The following is an 18,904-nucleotide window of genomic DNA, read 5'->3' as shown; positions in this document are numbered from 1 at the left end:
GACTTTATTTATGGAACCCAAACATACCTCATAATTTGTTATGTTATTGTCTCTGTGATTGTTTAATTCATCTGTACCTCTCTCATGAGATTATTAAAAATGAACAACTAAATAGTGGTGATTCAAGTCAATTCATTCATGAATTGATTTTGATTCCTTTTCTATGCCCATTTGGAACTCACACTTTGTTCAAGGCTTTGCTCAGTTTCCACCCATTCCACATAGGGTTCCTGACTACTGAGACCATTTTCTATCTCCCTTTGCTTTCCACACTCCACATTAATTTGGGGCATTACTTTGTACCTAAGGAGTTCAGTCTTATGGGGTTAAACCCAGTGCTTGTAAAAAAATAGAAGGATTTCTGGCTTCTTCTTTCAAAGCTTTCTTCTCACCACCCCATTATAGCTCTTCACTTAAGTTTGGCCAAGTGTATCCTCTTTATTGGGAATTTGAATCTTGAGCAAAGTAATACAGAAACAAAATACAAGAACTAAAGAAATGACTAGAAAAGGTCAATTTAAAGGAACTTTAAAAGCATTGATAGGAATTCAATTCATACTGCTGAATTAATTTTCAATAAGAAGAGTACAAAAGTAAGTAATCATCAAGTAAGCAAACTATTCCTTGAGTTATACTTTTCCTAGTAAAATCTAAAAACATCATAATGGAAACTATTCACTAACCACAATATCTTCTATAAAATAAAGCCACATTCATGTTTAAATTCTACAATTTTTTGTTAAATACAAGACAAAGGCTTTTATCTCACCATGAAGACCAACAGAAGAGAGAGGAATGTGGAATTAATAGTCAAAGTCAAGTGAAGTAATAAAATGGAGTTCTCCGTGACCCATGGCCTTTTCTGCAGTACTTTAGTACATTCCTTTGATAAGCAAATACCAAGATCACATTGCATTCATAACACACTAGGAACTTGCACAAAGAGATTGATTTCATTTTTTATTATTCAAAAATTCTAAATGAGTCTCTCAGAGTGTTTGTGAACAGCATCATTTGTGGTATTTGGAGAGTTCATTGTATTGTCAATGATTTTCACAAATAAAAGAATACAAAAAATGTAGAGTGCAGTCTATAAGGGTACGAATAAACCACAGAAGTAATAACAACACTGCCTGCTGGTATGCTGCTGCTGCTGCTAAGTCACTTCAGTTGTGTCCAACTCTGTGTGACCCCATAGACAGCAGCCCACCAGGCTCCCCCGTCCCTGGGATTCTCCAGGCAAGAACACTGGAGTGGGGTGCCATTTCCTTCTCCAATGCATGCAAGTGAAAAGTGAAAGTGAAGTCATTCAGTCGTGTCTGACTCTTAGCGACCCCATGGACTGCAGTCCGCCAGGCTCCTCCATCCATGGGATTTTCCAGGCAAGAGCACTGGAGTGGGTTGCCATTGCCTTCTCCGCCTACTGGTATAGAACCTTACTATTCAAAAACACTTTAGTAATTGTGATTCAAATGATTTGTATCATATGAAAAGAAATTCTATGGAGAAATTAAAGAAATTATCTGTAAATATCACTCAGACATCCATTTAGAGACACAATATTTTCAGAAAGTTATTTTATTCATTAAATATAATATATTATATATACATGGTATCATGTCTATATACAAATTTTTCAATAACTGGCATAAGAACATATTTCATTTTTATCCAGAATAAGTAAATGTTGGCTTTTTATACACAAATGATAAGAATGTTATTTTTCACAGTAATGCTTAAAGAACTTGGCTTTCCTAAATAATTCATGTAATTTTTCCTCTGTTAGTACCCATTTGTATAACTGTGTATGATGAAAGTTAAGAAGTACCCCATCAGGAGGGGATGAAAGGCTGGCAACACTTGAAAAATTATAAACTAAACAGAAGTGATGCTATGGTCCCCCTTTCACATAAAAAAAATCATAAAGTATTTCCTGTTTTGTCCCATTTCTCAGCTGGAACATACTCTCATAGAGGGAGCATGAAGAGATTAAAATCTAACTTTTTTTCTTCTTTAAGAAAACATAAGCATAATCACTTTTGATTTCTTTCAAGTAGTTCAATAAACAATGAGAACTATTTTAAAACTACAGGCATTCCATGGGAATCTCTCTGAAAAGAAATAACTTACACTGAATGTCATTTTATGAGTTAAGTTTATGGCAAGCTATAATCTTTTTGCAATATAGAGTGCAGTAAAAGCTAATTCATACATGTCCCTTTTCATCCAGTATATACAGGAGATCCAAATTTTATCTGCCGGAAATGACCTAAGGTGATTTTTTCTTCCTTTGAGAAGCAGAAGAATATTAAAATTGCAGGTACTTGTCAAGAGTTTCCTTAATTTACAAATGATCTACTTGACACTGAGTGCCTGGGGATGTCTTAATTTGTCTGCATCGGTGTTTCAGATCATGGTCCATAATGTGAGGGTTCTCTACTGTAGACAGAAAGCGCATGGGGACAGAGAGAGGAAGACAGCCAGAGGTTACTTAAACCAAGAATTGGAAGATCTTAGGCAGTTCAACCTGAAACAAAGGCATAAAACACACCATACCCTAAACCTTATAAAATAAAGGAGGAGGTAATGGGCACTCATGAAGGGCCAGCCACACGGATGCCCCCACATGGTGCAGGGCCAAATACGCGGAAAATATACTGATGTATCTGGAGAACTGGGAACTTCTCTAATGTGTGTGGGTTTTGATTTGGTATTTATTTCCAGGCAGCCTTTATTAGGAAATCCCTCAAAACCAAAAGGCCTTCACGTTGGTTTCAGGGTCATGAAGGAGGAGAACTGGGAGACTATGTCATATTTCACAGACCTGGCAGGCTGATGGGGAAGGACTTCAGAAGATCAAAATGTGCTGGGGCAGCTGGAGAAAAAAGAAAGAGGAGTGATCTTTGTGGTCTTTCAGAAGAAATAATAAAGCAAAGAAGAGCAAAGGTAAAGGTTCCTTTACCAATAATATTTATTGACACTTGCTTTATTCTGTCTCTACCTTTCTAGGATTCTAGGTTTCATAATGAATAAGAGTATATGAGCAATGAGCCATTAATAATTTCATGCTGGAATAATACTTGGCTTTTGTACTGCACACATTTGTACATGTCAAATTACTTGATATTCATATCCATCAACCACATTTTATGAGTCAGAAAAAATGAGGATTAGAAATACTAGGCCTATTAATTTGAGAAACAAAGACTAGAACCTGAGTTTCTAGTTGTCTGTTTTGCTATACATGGAATGAATGAGTTTAGATACAACTCTTTTCCTCCAAAGAGAGAATAGGAATGCTTTCCAGAAGCAAAACTGAGCTGATATTTTAGTGTGAATAATTATTGGATGCCTTGCTGAGACTTGTTTTGCTTGTCCATTCCAACAACTAAATCTTTAAAAAATAAAGCTGACATTTGTTTCGGTTTTCTCTAAATGAAGAGTGTAGGTATTTATGTGGTGTTTTCCTTGTGGCTCAGCTGGTAAAGAATCCGCCTGCAATGCAGGAGACCTGGATTCAATCCCTGGGTTGGGAAGATCCCCTGGAGAAGGGAAAGGCTGCCCACTCCAGTATTCTGGCCTGGAGAATTCCATGGACTATACAGTCCATGGGGTTGCAAAGAGTCGGACACAACTGAGTGACTTTCACTTTCACTTTCACTGTGCAAAAGTTCTGTAAACTCCTTTAGATCTTTTCTGTAACCAAATCCCATATAGGAATCAGGTGTCAAAATCTCCCTCTCTTCTCCCCTCCTTCCCTCTCTTCTCCCCTCCTTCCCTCTCTTCTTCACTCCCTTGGTCTTTACCTTCCCATCCCATCCCCTCTCCCCTCCAACCCCTTCACCACCGCCCCCCGCGTGCTAACCATTTAGCTTCATATTGCTCTCCCTTTTGTTTCCTCCTTTTAGCCTTGCTGCTTATACCATTCCTCTTGGAAAGTCCCATCGTTCCTATATGTGGACCTCTCTGCCTGTCGTGTCTTCAGGAATTATATACTGACCCACAGCTCTTAGCTCTCATAATTCTAGGAGCAGTTGCGCAGAATTCTTCTGGATAAAACTCCTCATCCTCATTATATATTTAATCACTAAACTTCTTTGGATTTTTTTCTAATTCTCAAACAATTTCAAGGGAAAAATACATCCTTCTTGGGGGCAGGTGCATGATTCACAATGGTTCTCTCTTTCTAAAAAAAATTTTTTTTTCTTTTGTTCAGTTCAGTTCAGTCGCTCAGTCATGTCCGACTCTTTGCAACCCCATGAACTGCAGCACGCCAGGCCTCCCTGTCCATCACCAACTCCCGAAGTTCACCCAAACTCATGTCCATCGAGTCAGTGATGCCATGTAGCCATCTCATCCTCTGCTGTCCCCTTCTCCTCCTGCCCCCAACCCCTCCCAGCATCAGAGTCTTTTCCAATGAGTCAACTCTTCGCATGAGGTGGCCAAAGTACTGGAGTTTCAGCTTTAGCATCATTCCTTCCAAAGAACACCCAGGACTGATCTCCTTTAGAATGGACTGGTTGGATCTCCTTGAAGTTCAAGGGACTCTCAAGAGTCTTCTCCAACACCACAGTTCAAAAGCATCAATTCTTCAGTGCTCAGCTTTCCTCACAGTCCAACTCTCACATCCATACATGACCACAGGAAAAACCATAGCCTTGCATGACCATAAAACCAGGCTCTTTCTCTGGAATATAGATGATTGATTCAGGAGAGGTGATTACTTCAAGGGTAGCTAATCCAAGCTGGTAGCATCAGCTTCTCTTTCCCAGAAACTTGAAATTTAAAATCTAGAGACACAGACTGAGATGTGCCAGAGCTGATGCAAACAGAGACGAGGCGGGGGATGAAGGCGAAAACCACACTTCTGCCTCTGAGATCCGAGATCCTACTGCTGCCCCCTCACCTGAGGTCCTGGGGAAGCTCACCCTGGGAGGTGATGAATTCCCCACTATCATCCCAGTAACATCCCAGTAAGTCACGAGCTAGAGCCTTTTTTTTGTTGTTGTTACTGGAGGAAACTATTTTCCAAAAGGATCTAGACCAAGAGATGGTTGCTTAGTTGAAAAAAGCTCTTCAGGTGGGAAACCATAAAAGTGATGATACTTCAGATTCTTTAAGATATAAAATGTATAGATGTTTTCCAATTATTTTTAGATCTGCTGATTGGAGTTTCTACTGTTATTCTTGTAAAAACCACAGCCAAAATCAATAACTGTGAGTTCTAATTTAAGCTTCTTCAAAGTAAGATAGGAGTTTTAAGCTAGTAGTAAAGCAATCTGGGTACACAATTACTTCAAATTCTACCGATTTTTTTTTCCTGATTCATACTTGTCTAAAAACATGTGATCGCTGAGCAATGTTGCTTTAATGGATTGCCCTTATCAAGTTTTCCCAAGTATTTAATTTAATTACTGCACCCACAACAATTCTTTCACTATGTCATCAGGAAATATTAAATTACATGATTATAATACTATAACAGTTTGGAAACAAAACAAACATACCTTGCTCTTATTAAGCATTAAGTTCACCAGTAAGAGGAAAAAGTGCTCAAGCATGATAGAGAATAACCATTTTTGCAATAACTCTTGTATTTAGCATGATGCAGGCATTAGTGCATTTTATAGGGCAATTGGAAGGCATCTATTAATCTAGAGCAGTGGTTAAGTGGAGATATATTAAAAGAGCACCCACTAGACTTAAAGCCAAAAGACACCTAACTAATATAAGACATGCAAGGTCAATATAAGACATCGAGGTCAAAGGAAGAACTTTAAGTAGACGAAAATACTGTACATTTAGCCTTTTCCACAATTTTACTTATGTTAATAGTTAGATACTAAAGAGAAAGTGTGGCTCAGTGAAATAAATCAAAAGCTGGCCTTTGGAATGAATACTGACTCTTTCCCAAGCTGAACATCTCTTAACAGGCAAAGCAACTGTAATGGTCAGCCGCCAAACGACTGCATAGTTTATTGCATTCAGGTAGAAAAGAAGAAAGTTGAGAAAATTTTAACATTCTCTGGAAAAGTGTGTAGACCTGATCTTTATAATCAGTCTTCACTTTTTAATAATTATTAACTGCTTATGATTGAAAGGGGATTTAATCAATAAGAGGTCATTAGGAATTATAAAATGAGAATTGTATTCTGAAGAAAAATGTAAATATAAAACACATATATGTATCTATGTATAAGTCCAGCCAATATTATTAGACACTCCGGCTGTTAATGGTATTGTGTTTCTGACTTAGATATAGTGTGGTCCCTAAGTTTGATATGAAAACGACACGAGAAAATGAAGTATGCTTTTAGTTGATTATGCTAGAAGATATAATAAAGAATATAGAATTGCCACTTGAAAATTCATCAGGTGTTCTTTCATATCATTAGGTTGTGAATTTCTAAAGTTCAATGGCCATCAATATATATTGATCAACCTTCAAAAAGAAGAATTAATCTGTAATCATGAATAATGACCTCTACATGACATTGATGATCCCTAAATCAGAAACCTACATGCATGAGAGAATTAACATATATTCAGCATGAAAAAAAAAAGTGAAAGTGTTAGTCACTCAGTTTTGTCCAATTCGTTGTGACACCATGGACTGCAGCCCAACAGGCTCCTTTGTCCATGGAATTCTCCAGGCAAGAATATTGGAGTGGGTAGACATTCCCTTCTCCAGGGGATCTTCCCTGACCCAAGGATCAAACCCAGGTCTCCCACATTGTAGCACTGTAGGCAGATTCTTTATTGTCTGGGCCACCATGAGAAGTGAAAGTCGCTCTGTCATGTCTGACTCTTTGCAATCCCATGGACTGTGTAGTCCATGGAATTATCCAGGCCAGAATGCTGGAGTGGGCTGCCTTTCCCTTCTCCAGGGGATTTTCCCAACCCAGGGATTGAACCCAGATTTCCCGCATTGCATGCAGATTCTTTACCAGCTGATCCACCAAGGAAGCCCTGTATTCAGCCTATCTATAGGCTATTCGGACCTAATGAAATTCTTTCAAAGGATGCCTCCATACACAGGGTACCATACTAACTCTTAGCAAATAGAATTGCCCTAAATTTCTTGATTGGACCAGCCCTGCAAAGAATGGCACGCTTCCAGAGTCATACCCCAGCCCGGAATCTCCTGTGTTCATTTTCTCAGATAAACTGTGTGTAACCTCCAGTGACAAGAAGGAGTCATCAGTGCTGAGGTCCTACTCTGCAAGCCCGCCGACTTCAAAACCCGGCCCATTGGCACCAAAGACTGCCAGGCTAACAGTGTGCAGAGAACCAACAGAGACAGACGCCAAAGGAACTGCAGAAAGCGGAGCTAAAGCTGCTGATCACAGGTGATCGGGATGCTGTGAGGCACCACCGGAGGTAATGTGGAAAACCTGTCATTTTCTGGGTAGCCACAGGAGTGCCCATGGGCAGAATGGGGGTGGCTAACGCCACAGAAACCATGTCACACTGTTCAAGAGTGAGCATGCAAGTGGGACTCTAACAGCAAAAGGATTCCCCACCAGCAGCTCCCAGGACAGGAAGGACTAAGTCATTACGCGGTGCCTGTGAACTCTCCACAGGGCTCCATTGATCTTGCGGTCTGCACTCATGCACAGGGCTTGAAATACCTTCAGCTCTATCATCTGTAAATACTAGCAAAGGTTGCTCCCTCTCCCCAAAGTTAGGAAGGACAGGGACGATACCCAAACATGCTCATGCAGGCAGGTGCAAGTTGGGGTAACAACAAAGCATTGTCTTTTATATATCCCTCCCCCACCCTACGGGACATTTTAGGGACTGGAATGTAAAACCTTCATTTCGAATGTATTGGGATGGAGGTGGATGCAGTATCTCCATCTGATCAAATTTCTACACAAGTAACACAAATTTCATATTCATTCATTCACATCTCACCAAAGATGTATCTTTGGATCCCAGGGCTTTGTGGGTCCTTTTCTCACAATACTTTTATTACTCTATTTTGAAATAGGATAATCACTCTTTAATTCACCTATTCAGCAAAGTTTTCTTGAATGCCTATCATGTGCCTTCACTGTGCTAGGCATTGTCTTGTTAAAGAACAAGATGGGAAAGCCTCTGCCTTCCTGGAGTCAAAGCTCAGATGACAGATATTTTAAAAATTAAACTTTTGTGAAAACTACAACCCATCTAGGTGTCTTGAAGCAATATCAGGTGCCTAGGTTGTAGCCCCTCAATCTAGACTGACTATATAATGTTCAGCAGTAGTTGGGACTCTGGCTGGCACAGAACAGATACTTACTAAATAGTTTACTAAATTGATCTAATGAGTATCAGAACAACAATAAGATTGCATGAATAATTGGAAGAAAAATTTACATTTTAGAGACACTTTAGAAGTGATATCTTTTCTTTCCCATCAGGATATTTGCTTTTCATTCCTTGAATTGTAAATGTTTAAAAGTTTATTAAAAAAAGAAAACCTAATATTTCTAAGACATACAGACTATATTTAATGTGCTAGTTTTTCAGTCTTGAGGTGTATTTTTGGAAATCTAGGGCAAACATTTAGTGTAGTTCACTCTAACATATGAACCTGATTCAGAGGCCCCACTCTTTTTGTGGCTTAGGCTACAATCTTATCCTGCTTTCTTCACTTTAAGTGAAGTACTTATGAAACCTGTGTTTGTTATTTAAAACTCTTGAACACACTTCTGAACAGGGTACAGGCAGTCAGGGAGAAAAATTAATCTGCCTGTTGAAAAGTCTGACACCTATAAGATTCCACTGGCCTGAAAGAGTGAGTGATGTGTCTACAAGAAGCAGTTACTCTTAGCTAAATAGTTTGACTACACAATGTAAGCTAGTGCTATATCCCCATGCTGTCCAGAGGCTTGCCTCTGCTCTCTGGAGCTTCCAGGGCTGCAAATGAGTTTTCTACAAAGAGTTAATGCCTAGTGCAACAGTGGACGTCTGAACTCTACTCCAGTCTTAAAGACAATATTCGTCCATCCCCATTCTGTGCTGTGCTTAATTGCTCAGTTGTGTCAGACTCTTTGTGACCCCATGGACTGTAGCCCACCAGACTCTTCTGTCCATGGGGATTCTCCAGGCAAGAACACTGGAGTGGGTTGCCATGCCCTCCTCCAGAGGATCTTCCCAACCCAGGGACTGAACCCAGGTTTCCCACATTGCAGGCAGATTCTGTACCATTTGAGCCACCAGGGAAGCCCAAGAATACTTGAGTGGGTAGCCTGTATCTTCTCCAGGGGGTCTTCCCAACGCAGGAATCGAATTGGGGTCTCCTGCATTGCAGGTGGATTCTTTACCAGCTGAGCTACCAGGGAGTCGTCCATCCCTATGCAACTGTAACTGCAAAATATTTAAAGACTCATCCATAGACAAATATGAAAGTATCCATAAGCTGAAGCCCAAAAACTTTGAAGAAGAGTATACATCTTTAGTATGGATTTCCTTGATTTGTGATACAGGTTTCATACACTCCATTATCTAAAAGTCCTCTTCTGATTTTGTGCTTTATATTTCCTCATTGCTACTGACCAGAGACAGATGATCTCTAGCAAAACTAAGGGCCAGAAAGAGGTGATGGATGGCTTGCTAAAAACATTTAAATTTACATTTAAATCTGTAAATACCCCACATACCCCATTTACTCTTCCTAAAGGGGTATGTTTCAATCTAACAAGGCTTGCTTTCTTCTCAGATAGCAGGGCACAAAAATTTATTGTGTCAACCCTTAAGAAGCTTACATTTTAATGAGAAGAAACAAGTATCCCTCAACTAATGTTAATGTGAGGCAAAAGCAAAATACAACAGAAGTATAAATGCAAGACCAGGAGATCACAGAGGATAAAAAAAAAAGGGGGGGGGGAGGCACTGTTTAAAGGCAAAGAGACAAATCCAGCCTCACCAAGCAGTGATGTCCAGTATCTGAACCCTGTAGGCTATGATATCAGAATGCAGTGAAGGGGGGCTAGAAGCAGAATCAAGAAGATAGTGTGAGTTACTGACCACTGCTGGGAGCAGTGAGGCGCTGGAGCCAAGGAGGGCGGGGAGCTCCACCCCAGACACAAGTTCATCCCCTGGATGTATCTAACCTTTGCAAAGCTGTATCTGCGGGGATTATTTATTTAGTTGAAGTTTGGGGCATTATCCTTGGGAGAATCCAGATGCGTTGGTACATTTTAGCTTCAGAATGTAACAGAGAAATCTATCCTTGCCTAGGGTGGCATTTGCTACTATAAATCATGACGTGCTGGGTTTTAGCTGCGGCTGAAAGCTGAAATACATCTCCTTTTAACTTCTACTCTGTGGTCCCAGTTCTGCCCTCAGGAACGAACAGAGATGAAGTTGAATCCCTCTTCTGTGTGGCAGCCCTTGAACTGTCACTAGAGGGGCCCCTTTCATGTACTTCCCCAGGTCCTCAGCTCCATGAACCATTCCTGTTGGTGTGCACTCTGCTCCCTGCGCTGTCCCGGGCCTCTTCCTCGGCACATCCTCGAACTTGTCACATCTCTCCTAAAATAGGAAGCCCACACGGAGCACCGGGTTCCTGGGAAGAGGAGCCAGGGACAGCTTCCTTCCTCATCCTGTGCACTGTGTTTATAAAGATGTCCTGGAAGGGCTGGCGGTCTTTCTAAGCAGCCCCTCATCCTGTTGGTGCCTCCTGAGTTTACTACATAGCCACACGTGGAGACATTTATCACATGGACCTTGAAAATCCATCTATTCTCATGCCAACTCCTCATGTAGCCTCAGAGTCAAACTGTACTTCTTAAAGCAGGAACAAAGATGTCTGTTACACCTCATGGGGAAAAGGCACACTGGTTACTAGCATTACTGAAACAGCCAGCATCTAGTGAGCTCTTGTATATGCCAGATAATCATTTTAATGAATTATATCCTTTCACAAAATTAAACTATGTGTTTAATCATAAAATATGAACAGATAGAAAGACATCAGTACAAAAGGACATAATATAAAAGGCAAATCTTACTCTTATCACACATTTCCATGTTTCATATATCCCACCAAAATTTTTCTGTGTGTATATATTATATATCATGTTTTTACATAATATCTATAATACTCAGTCTTAGTTTCAATCTAGATCTAACCAGTTCTTAGAAATTATTTCATAACATTCCATACAGGGTCATCTAAATCTTTCCAACAGCTACATGTATTTCATTGAGTGGATGTACCACGGTTTGAATCTCATTTAATTCTAACAACAATGCTATGCATGAGTCTTCCTCATTAAACCCACGGAACACTGAGGTTTAAAGACACTATTACCTTTCTCAATGCCACAAGTTGTAAAGTAACTCTGTAAGGGTTCAAGGGTGTATCTGCCTGACTCCAGTGTTTATCTATGTATAACCCCTCTAGAAAATTTTCATGGAGGGATTTCATAATATTTCACAAACAGATTTTCAAGTACATAATGTCTTTCCCTTTATATTTTGTAATTGATACTATAAGACTTAGAAAGCGGCTCACGCATTTTGCTATGGCCAGAAATGTTCCCTGTCCTGAGCTAGTTCAGCCTCTGGAGGCCACAGATACCAGTGATTTGCCAGAGTCTAGTTGTAGAATGAAAGCATATTGTCCGTTCTCATCAGCACTGTTCATTTCTACACAATTTTACATTTTTTGTTGTGCAGGTGCCTTTTGTTTTTATTTTTAACAGAAACTGTTGCAGCATCCAGAAATATCTCATCGTATATTGAAAATCTGTGCTTTATTTACTGTTTTAATGTTCTTATTTACCCCAGTTCAGAAGGCCATAATTGGTTCTATCTCCTGGCCTCATACTCCCCATCATTGTCTCTTGAATAAAGCTGCTAATTGCATGCAGAAAATATTAAAACATGATCATGACTCTGCTAAAAGAATAAACATGTCAAGTGTCAACAAGATATTGTAAGTCTGCTGTGCTTCAAACTGAGTCAAAATAGATGGCTTAAATTTGTTCTTCTCCGTGCCTGTTTTGAGAAAGTGAAAAAGATACACCTGTTATATTAGCACGTTCACTGTGCTCCAAGCCTGTTCCTCTTCACAATAAATAAATTAAGATTTTGGGTCCCTTTGCAAGCCTCAGTTCAATCTGACTCGGGCACCTCTCTGATCAAATATATCCACATGGTATTGTCTACTGCATTATAGCACATTAATAGCTTGTAAAGTGAAATTGATGCAGCCTGATAGACTGTTTTCCTGAAACAGTGACAAACTCATCAGTGATAGATGCACTAATGGATATGTTGAATTGCAATAAATATAAATGCGGAATCGAGCATTAAAAACGTCATCTTGTGAGTTTAGGTATTTATGAGGCTGAGCCAGCTGGAAACATGAGTGGTGTGTTCCTGTGAGCCGCGGCAACTCTGAGGTTCCAAGGAAAGCGGAGGCCCTTTCATCACATAGGTCAGGCCGCCGGCAAATTGTTGTCACAGCTGTGCCATTGTCAATTAGGCCTCCAATGACTCAGCCCTTTGTTTTTCCTGCTTGCACATCTCACCCCATCTTTTCTCTGGGCTTGGGTGCTTCACTCCTGCAACCTTTCCAACACATTTCCCCTCGGTGACTCTTCTCACATGTTCCGATTCATCTTCCAGGCATTGATCTACAGCTCAGAGAAGTGACATCAGGGAAGCATCTCAGCTACTTCAAAAGGCACTGTATTCCTTCTGGACTCTTTTGGCACGTCAGACCCAACAGGCCAAGCAGAAATGCTCCGCGTTGTTACACATTTGCCTCTGATGTGTCTGATGCGCCTGGCCAGCCTTTCTGAACCCTAAAGACTCTGTTTAATGTCAGCGAAATCCGGCAAGACAACAGGATCCGGGATGCAGTGGAGGACAGACGCATCTCACACAGTTTTTCGTCAAGCTCAAACAAAACCACGCATCAGGACCACGTCACAGACACATTGCATGTTTTAGGAAGACAGGGAACAGACCGGGAAGTATGTTTGGGGGGACCAGGTTGTTGGTTATGGAATTTTTTGAAACCTGCTGGAGTGGTAGATTAAAAGTTAGCAACAGTTTTTACTATGTGCCAATCTCAGTCTCAGGTTTGAGCATGGGGTCTGTTACAGTTACTGAAAAAGGCCCTATTCATTTCCTGGCTTGCGTCTGCATCCAGTGTTCTCATAAACTGGTGCAGATTTGCTGTCAGCATTCAGTAAAGTGAATTACTCAGTGCTTTTTCAAATCAGTTGTCACAACGTGCTCTTGATGTGCTCTTAATAGAATATAATCAAACTGACATTATTTTAGAAGATTACTAGACTTGCCCCCCAAAAATAAAACAAATATTTGGCAATTGTAATTCAGTTTAACATGAAAATAAGTTAGTTTGCTTGTTGTTGATCCTGCTTATCACCACAAAACCTTCATAACTAAACTCTGTTTTAAAATACTGATGTACCTCTTGTCATTGTCTAACAATAGAAGTAAATAATATAAATAACAAAACTAAAGAGAACAGCAATGTGCCACACGATGAAAAAATAACAGCATGACATTTTTAGTCTAACCATATTCTTCATCTAAAAGCTTACATAACAGATAAAACGTAAAGGAATCTTATAAACTTGATCCTTCAGTGTATTCTGGTTGATTGTTTAATCAATTGTGAGACATGTAGAAACCATCTCAGCCTTAAAATCAAGCTTCAGTGTAATGCTAAATCTCACCCAAATTCATATCAAGTATTTTAATTATTTTCATAGCTAAGACAAACTATCAAGGACATTTTATCCCAAATTAGTAAATGGAAAGAAAGTGTCAAAGAAAATTGTGAAAGTTAGCGATAACTTTATTGGAATTGCTTCCCCTACTATTATTAGTCCTCAAACTCAGTTAAACAACTTCTTATTAAACGCTAGTTATAATTCAAGCAACTTTTTAATCTCTGGTGATGACAAAGCTATCCACTGAGTAAATATTTATTGAATATCTATTATGTGTCAACAAAGGGATATGAGGGAACAAGCAAGACCCTGCACTCATAGGGTCTTCTATTCTGCCAAGGTGCGGGTGAAGATTGAATATACATTTTAACACGAACAACAAAAATATAAGGTATCGATGAGCATGATGCAATGCAAAGAATGAAGACAGATGAGTAATTGGCTGCCTTTCTTAGACTGGTCAGGAAAAGCCTCTCTGAGGTTTAGATTTAAGCTGAAAAATACAAATAATGACAAGTCAGTCATATGAAAATAGAGGGAGAGCATTCCAAATAGCAGAATAATTGGTGCAAAGGTCTGGAGACGAAGACAAGTTTGGCAAGTTGGAGGCTCAGAAAGACCAATTTGACAGAACAATAGATTCTAATTATGCCGTTTTTCTTTAAAGAACTCAATTCTTTATTCAAGATAAAGAAGTCACTGCCAGGGTATGTCTCTCTGTAAATTGCTGCATGTGAGTGTGTATGTATGTGTGTGCTGAAGTCTTAGTCACTATTCTCCTGTACTTGTCTCTGCTTTTCCTCTTGAATAGCCTTGGGTCTTGAGCCACTGTGGGAGAGGACTTTACTCTAAAGGCCAGTTCTCCGCCGTCAGGACCCCTAGAAGGATAAACAGCCGTAAGGATATTTAGATAGGCTAACCTGGGAATATAGAAGTTTGATTCACAATAGACATGCCAGGATGCTCTGAGCATACTGGCCCTCTGAAGAGCTCCTGTTCCTTGAGCCAGCTGAGACAGGAAGCAGCCTCTTGCAGCCACGTTAGAGTAAGCTGTCAGGATTTTCAAGGGCATGACAGGAGATATGGGCCTCGCGCTCTTTGAATATAGGACAGTTCTATTCTTTGGAAAGAATTTTAGCTTGATGAATTCCTTGTTTGAAATTCTGATAAGTAAATCTCTGTTAACAGAGTGATAGTATTCCTGCCTTTTATATGTCCCTAGATTTTAATGAAGTCATTAAATTCATTTTTAAAAGAAGATGAAGCCAGATATCAACCTTGACCTTGAGCGTCTCATTGACAATCACTTTTTCGTATAATAGAAAACATAACTTTGAATGACAATTTTGGTTAATTTTTCCCTGGGGGAAAAATAAGTTAATCACTTTATGACTCAGTTCCCTCATCTGTGAAATGAGTGAATTTGTTTAGATCTGTTAAGCCCCCTTACATTGTTAACATTTATGATTAATAAAATATAAACTATTACATAAATGTGACTTCTATTGTGTTCATTGTTAGTAACAACAAAAAATTCCGTACATACATGCACCAGAAATCATATTGTACAGAACTTTGGAGATCTCAGACAAGAAGGTGTTTATTGCAGCGCTGTTGTGAAGAATGTCACCAAGGAAACTGCTATTGAAGCAAAAATGGAAATAGGAACTGAGTTACATACAAAGATGAAATTTTGTCAGTTGATTCAGTTTTCATTTGATTGTTCTTTCTCTTAATCTGGACTTCAACTTCATAAAACAGTTTCAAAATTATTATTTTACTAAACATTAGGTATTTTGCCTAGGCATATTGACTTGTAGTCCATGGAATTTCGTGGTCTCCCCTTACAGTTATGTTTATGTATAACCTTAGAATCAAAGTTTAAAAAGTAATGGTTGAGAGGTCCCAGAATGGGCCTTAAGGGCTCCTTCCTATGACTGTCCTTTTGTACAAACTTCTCAGAGAAATCCAGTGATCTGAGAATGGTCTCTCAGCTATTTTCTGATGCCAGTTCAATGCCAGTCTTCCTAAAAGTTAAGGAGAATCTACATGGTTTCTCCAAGTTGCCTCCATATACCAGGTACTCTAATTGTGGTGAGTGTCCCATTCAAGTATTCACAAAAGGTAAATATCTACTCTGTGCCAAGGATTATGCCAGGTCCTGGAAACACAAAGAAGCAATTAGAGAATTCAGATGTGGACTCATTTACCCAAAGAGTAAAATGTTAAAGTATTAGTGTGCATGGTAGACCTTCAGTCCCTAATGTTGAAAGAAAAAAATAAAAATATAAAATGGTCCATGGCACCTTTCTGAGTAGATCATAAAGCAAAAGGAACAGAAGGAAAATGAAGTGCTTACATCAGAAGGTAGTACAGTTTGATTATAACTCATCATTACTCTGGTGTAAGTCATTTTCAGAGCAGTTAGGTTTGAGGCTGTGATATTCTCGGTCCAAACCAGTTTGGCCACAACTTGCTTTCCTATTAAGGACCCACAAAGACAACCCCGGAGATAGCACAGCTACCTGCCAAGTTTCACATTAGGACAAGACCTGTGCAACCAACTGGGGCTGAGTCTTGGTTCACTGCACTGTGCTAAGGATATGGAGCCTTGAAAGCAAGGTTCCAAACAGGGTCACATCCACAGCAGTGCCAAGAAAGAGAAGGGACCGATGAGTGGAAGCTAGCAGCAGAATGAGCGATGCAGCCGTGAGCACATGCCTGTGATGAGAAATCTTCCTTCTTCTGCTTTTCTAGTCATATCAGCAGTGGCAGAGACCCCCAACAGGTGCCAGAGGAAAGGGCCGGAAAAAACCTGGGGATGGAGGCTCTTGCTCTAGATGGAAAACAGTTCATTTCAAAGTGCAGGAAATGCAAATTTGGAGTTTCTAGAAGCAGCTCATTCTTTGAAGAAGGAAGAGCGATTGTACCTGAGTCTCCTCTATTTGCTTACTCAAAAATGCACAAATCACAGTAAAAATCCGAATTCATTGTCAAGATGTCAGAATAACAGAACTTGAGTGAGTCTCATAAAACAGCTCAAGTGTTTCTGTAAATATTTTGAATGCATTCCTAATAACACTAATAGCATTATATAGTATTTTTGGATATGAATCTTGTTTTCTAAGGCCACATCTTCACATCTAGACAGATAGAATCAGTCTAAGAATTATTGCAATCTCGACTTCCAAATACAAGATTCAACAAAAGCTAAAGAGAAGAGTGAGTAAAGATCCAGAAATTTCCGACCAATACTTTGGTGATACACTAGCCCAAATCGTTTGATCAAAAATTTCAACAAAATTCATTCTTTACTGTCAGTGTACAGTTGAAAAATTGTATTTCAAATTAAAAGCACAATAGCGTGCCCTTTTATTCCAGCTCTGCAGCAAAAAGGATAAAATAAGGTTCTTTTGAGAGACGCAGAAGTATGTTCAGAGTGTACTTATGCCATGCTCGCCTTCCCTTTCATGGAGCCCTGTGTTTACTTCAGCATCTCTGCATGACATCAGTACTTAGAAGATAAACACAGTCATAAAAGTAGTATCGCTGCTCCTTACGTGTCCACCAGAACATTTATTCAACCTATTGACATTCATTATACACCTTCTAGGTGACAGAGATTGTACTAAATTCTGGGTTGATGAAAAAAAAGATATAGCCCCTGTTTTCCAATTATTCACAGTCTTTTGAAGGAAATGACAAGCTGACAGACAAGAAAATTAGAGCCACATTAGATTCAAGTACGTCATGGCAAATAGATGAGGAAAAAGTGGAAGCAGTGGCAGATTTTATTTTCTTGAGCTCCAAAATTGCTGTGGATGGTGACTGCAGCCATGAAATTAAGAGACACTTGCTCCTTGTAAGAAAAGCTATGACCAATCTAGACAGCATATTAAAAAGCAGAGACATCACTTTGCCAACAAAGTCCCATATAGTCAAAGCTATGGGTTTTCCAGTAGTCATGTACAAATGTGAGAGGTGGACCATGAAGGAGGCTGAACACCAAAGAATTGATGTTTTTGAATTGTGGGGCTGAAGAAGACTCTTCGGAGTCCCTTGAACAGCAAGGAGATCAAACCAGTCAATTCTAAAGGAAATCTACCCTTAATATTCATTGGAAGGACAGAAGCTGAAGCTCCAATACTTTAGTGACCTAAAACAGAGGGCCTACTCATTGGAAAAGACCCTGATGCTGGGAAAGATTGAAGGCAGGAGAAGGGGATGACAGAGGATGAGATGGTTGGAAGGCATCACTGACTCAGTGGACATAAATTTGAGCAACCTCCAAGAGATAGTGAAGAACAGGGAAGCCTGGCGTGCTGCAGTCCAAGGGGTCGCAGAGAGTTGGACAACTGAACAACAGTTGTTGTTCAACTTAGCAACTGAAAAACAACAACAACAGACCCACCTTGCACAATCCTGAGGATAAAGAGGGGTGGGTGAAGGTGGGGGCAGAAAAGTCTTTCTGACAGCTTGAGCTTAATGTTGAAGGTTAAGTTCAAATTAGCCAGGTAAGGAAGAGGAATAAGTGTTCCAGGCAGGAAGACCAACACATGCCAAGACTCAGAGGTGTGAGAAACTGCAGGGAGAGAGAGAGGAAGCCCAAAGTCCACATTAGGACGTGTGGATCTTTAGCCAAAGTGTGGAGAGTCACCTGGGCAAGTAACAGTATCAGATTTGTACTTTTGAGAAAGTTATCTGGCAACTTGCATAGGATGCAATAAAGATATGCCAAACTGGACACAGAGGCTAATGCAAAAATTCAAACATGGCACCAGGAAGGTCTGAATTTCTTCAGACTCTTATCACCATCATCATCTGTGAGAATATACAATATGGCACGCTCAGTACACACATTATCTTACTTGATCCACACAATAACAACAGTGTCCTTCTTATGCCCCATTTTACAGCTGGGATAAGTAGATAGAAGACTTGCCCTCACAGAGTAGTAACTAGAAAAGCAAGACTGAAACCCAGGATGTTTGCGATTAGACCCTCATACTTAATCATAACTTCACGCGTCTTCACATGAGTCACTGCATCTGAAGAGAAGTTCATCTACTACATTCCAGGTATAAAGCAAGCAGGCGACAGCACTTCCCAGGTGGTGCTATGGTGAAGAACCCACCTGCCAAAGCAGGAGACCTGACATGTGGGTTCGATCCCTGGGCCGAGAAGATCCCCTGGAGGAGGGC

The 18,904-nt window shown here is 39.9% G+C and overlaps 1 long non-coding RNA gene across 1 annotated transcript; it reads left to right on the top strand.

Annotated features, from left to right (window-relative positions):
- Nucleotides 1-1,647: 1,647 nt before the first annotated feature.
- Nucleotides 1,648-13,055, top strand: LOC113895005. Its single transcript, XR_003511733.1, has 3 exons — nt 1,648-2,946; nt 7,163-7,380; nt 12,625-13,055. It is a non-coding gene; the product is annotated as an uncharacterized LOC113895005 (long non-coding RNA).
- The last annotated feature ends 5,849 nt before the right edge of the window (nt 13,056-18,904 follow it).

This window comes from Bos indicus x Bos taurus, chromosome 7 (genome assembly GCF_003369695.1).
Source record: "Bos indicus x Bos taurus breed Angus x Brahman F1 hybrid chromosome 7, Bos_hybrid_MaternalHap_v2.0, whole genome shotgun sequence".
NCBI lineage: Eukaryota > Metazoa > Chordata > Mammalia > Artiodactyla > Bovidae > Bos > Bos indicus x Bos taurus.
This window is presented reverse-complemented; position numbering and strand designations above follow the sequence as displayed.